Source organism: Fukomys damarensis, unplaced genomic scaffold (assembly GCF_012274545.1).
Source record: "Fukomys damarensis isolate Sample0158 unplaced genomic scaffold, DMR_v1.0_HiC HiC_scaffold_39, whole genome shotgun sequence".
NCBI lineage: Eukaryota > Metazoa > Chordata > Mammalia > Rodentia > Bathyergidae > Fukomys > Fukomys damarensis.
The window spans coordinates 56007620-56011739 of NW_022900951.1; positions in this window are offsets into that span (position 1 = coordinate 56007620).

A 4120-nucleotide genomic window follows, 5' to 3' on the forward strand; every position below is an offset into this window, starting at 1 on the left:
AGACTGTCTCAAAAACAAACAAACAAACAAAAAGTAGGAGCTGGGCATGGTGCATAAACCTGTTGTCCCAGCTACTTGAGAGGCTAAAGCAGAGGGATCATCTGAGTCCAAGACTTCAGGGCCAGCCTGGGTGACATAGTGAGATTCTATCTAAAAAAAAAAAAAAATCATCAAAAAGATATGGGGGAAGCAGGGATTTAGCTCAGTGGTGCAGCCTGCCTCGCAAGCTCAAGTTCCTGAGTTCGATTCCCTGTAACCCCTCCAAAAAATATATATGTGTATGTATATGAGAAGGTAAAAACCATAGAATTTCTTTTTTCTTAATCTATAGAATTTCGATGTTCATTAAATACAGAGTGGTGCAAAAACGAGAGGGAAGGGAAGACAATGCTGACTGCCCAGACCCCAGATTCTTGCCTCAGGGAGTAGGTGGATATGAACGAGATCACTGGATGGGATAAGAGAACACTGGGGGAAAAGCAGGTTTGAGAACAGAAGTGATGAAATGGACATTATATGCATACGTGGAGACCAGGAGTGAGGACTGCCCTAAAAATATAGATTGGATACTATCAGAAGTTGAAACCAAGCCTGGGCATGAAGGTGCATGTCTGTAGTTCCAGCACTTGGGAGGCCACGACAGGAGGACCACCCCGAGTTCGAGGCCAGCCTGGGCTACATGGTGAGCCCTTTTCTCAAAAACAAAAAAGTTGAGGGCCAGGGATTTAGCTCAGAGGTTCTGCCACCTGCCTCTCAAGCACAAGGTCCTGAGTTCAATCCCCCATATAGAAAGAAAGAAAGTTGAAACTAAACCAGGTGTGGTGGTGCACACCTGTTATCCCAGCACCCTAGTAGGCTGAGGCAGGAGGATCACAAGTTTGAGTCCAGGCTGGGCAACTTGGAGACAGCAAAACTTTGTCTCAAAAATTAAAAAAAATTAAAAAGAGCTGGGATATAGCTCAGTGTGAAGGCACTGGATTTAATCCTCTTTAGTGGGGGAAAAAAAGAAAAGATATATGAAAAAAAATTTTCTTTTATTCTGTAACCCACAAATAAGTACAAATATTAGATGTTAATTTTAAATATATCTAAAAATTAATTAGCTAATTAATTAAAATAAAACAATGGAGTAGATTTACATATACTGCTTTGGAAAAATTATCATAACATATCATTAGGTAATAAGAAGAAGACTGCATACCAATATTTCCCAGCCTTTGGATATATACAATTGTTTAAAGCCCATTTATTGAAATGACTCCTGAATTTTCATTAAATTACATTTTTGTAGAGAAACAACTGGCTGAATATGTGTGGGTCTATTTCCAGACTCTGTATCCTATTGTGTTCTATTGATGGACTTGCTTTTGCTTACACCAATATTGTGCTGTCTCAACTGTAATAGTTTTAAGAGTAAGTTTTGAAGTTTGATTATGTGAGTCCTATAAATCTGTTCTTGTAAAAGATTGTTTTAGCTCTCCCAGGCTTTCTGCATTTTCACATAAATTTGAGAATCGGTGTATCAATATCTACAAATTAATTGTCTTGGACTTTGATAGAAAATGTGTTGATAATGTTCATACAGGGATTTCTTCACCTGAAATACCGAATAGTTTCTTTGGTGTGAAAAACTATAATAGTACACAGGATCCTAATGAGATAATTAAAAATGTGAAATAGGAAGTAAAGGGCCAAAGGTGTAGGGAAAGTGGGAAGGGTGGGGGAAAAGTAATAAGGGAGAGGAAAAAAATATGAGAAACTGAAAAAATGGAAATAAAGTGTAAATGGGGAGGGGAGGAGGGGGTGAAGGGAGGGCAGGGACAAGGGGAAAAATGAGAATCAAGACCTATTATGTAAAGGTACAGAATCCCAATGATGAATGTAATCGTATTGTATACCTAGATTTTACCAATAACCTCAATAAAAAGAAAAAAAAAGAAAATGTGTTGAATCTATAGGTTAATTATGGAGAATTAATATTAGAATGTTTAGTCATTGAGTATTCCAATTAATGAATACCTTATAGCTTTTCACTTAAGAAATGCATAAGTAAGCCGGGCGTGGTGGCACACGCCTGTAATCCCAGCAGTCAGGAGGCTCAGGCAGGAGGATCGCTATGAGTTCAAGACCAGCCTGGGCTACATAGTGAGTTCCAGGTCAGTCTCAACTACATAGCGAGACCCTGTCTCAAAAAAAATGCATAAATAGAGCACACCTATAATCTCAGCATTCAGAAGGCTGAGGCAGGAGGATCATCATGGGTTCAAGGCCAGCCTGGGATACATAGTGAGTTTGAGGCCAGCCTATGAGACCCTGACTCAAAAAAAATTTTACAAATTTATTAAATTGGCTGGAGATGTATTTCAGTGGTAGAATGCATACTTAACATGCATAAGACCTTGGATTTAATCCCCAATACTATAAAAAAATTAAAAATAGCCAATCATGGTGGGGTATGCCTTACTTCCAACTACTTAGGAGGCTGAGGCAGGAGGAATGCAAGTTCAAGGCTAGTCTAGGAAAATTAGCAAAACCCTATCTCAAAACTAAAAAGTTTTGAAAGGATGAGAATATAGCTCAGTGGTAAAACACCGCTGGCTTCCATCTTCAGTACCAAAAGTAAATAAATAAACAACCATGTTTTAAAGGAATATTTAATGACATTCTAAAATGGTCATGATAGAATATCCAGTGAAAAAAGCAAGATACAAAGTAGTATCTATTGTATGTTGGCTTTTTTTTTTTTTTCCATGCTTGGATGAAACCCAAGGCTTTGATCATGCTAAGCAAGTACTCTACCACTTACTACCACCCCAGCATTAAAGGTAGATAGATAGATGGATAGACAGATAGATAAATAGACAGATAGGTATGTGTATATCTTTCTCACTGAGAAATGACTTTAAAAGCCAGGTGTGGTGGTGCATGCCTATAGTACCAGCACTCTGGGAGGCTGACGCTGGAGGATCCAGGAAGATCTCAAATTCTAGCCCAGCCTGGGCAAGTTAGTGACTTTGCAAGAACCCATCAACATAAAAAAGTGCTGAGAATGTAGCTCACTACAAAGGCCTTAGGCTCAATCTCCAGTACCTCAAGAAAAACAAAAAAGACTTTAAAGTTCCCCACCTGTTAGTAATGGTTATCTCTGGGGTGTTGTTACAGACTATTTTCACCCAGATGAGGGGCTTTTCCAGCTTTTTTATAAAGGCCATGCCTTAGCTGGCCTTAGGTGGCCCACGCCTGTAATCCTGGCACTCAGGAGGCTGAGGCAGGAGGATTACCTTGAATTCAAGGCCAGCTGGACTACATAATGAGTTCAAGTCCTGCCTAAACTATAGAGCAAAACCCTGTCTCAAACTAACAAATAAATAAGTCGTGCCTTACTTGTATAATCAGCAAGCATAAAAATTTTTATTAAAACATCGAAGGATAAGAAAGTTTCAAGAAGGTAGTCAAAAAAAAAAAGGTAGTCAAATACTACTGAGAGGTTCAGTAAATCTTCATCTGAAAGGTGTCCATTGGATTGGTGCCACGACCCGCACAGCATAGGGTCCAAAGCTGGGGAGAGCAGTGGGAGATGAAGAACATTGGAGAACAATAAGAGAGAAGGCTTTATAGCTGGAACCAGGTGGGACCATAGCCTGATGGGTACCTAGGGCCATGTGGCCCACAGGGCCTAGGCTGAAGGTGATTGTCCTGTGATCCGGGCATGAGCAGAAAAGGAACAAGGACACAAAATGTAACTGTCTCCTGGGACCGTGCCATCCAGGATCTACGACCTTAGTCAACACACAGTCTGTTTGACTGGCTAGTCTGTGGAGGAGAGGGGGAGTAGGGATTAGGCTAAAGGTCGTCTTCGGGCTCAGCCTGTGGCAGATTGGCAACGTGGTGATTTTGCTTAAAGCCATTCCAGTGGAGTGGGGAGTAGAGGCATAGTCCAGGTTGGAGTAGAACTGAGGGTGAATGGGAGAAAAGGAAATGAAGACATGCAGTGTGGAAGCGTCTTGAAATACTGGGCACAGTGGTCCACACCTGAGGTCCCAAGCTACTCAGGAAGCTCAAGCAGGGGATCGCTTGAACTCAGGAGTTCCAGACTAGCCTGGGCAGCATAGCAAAGTGA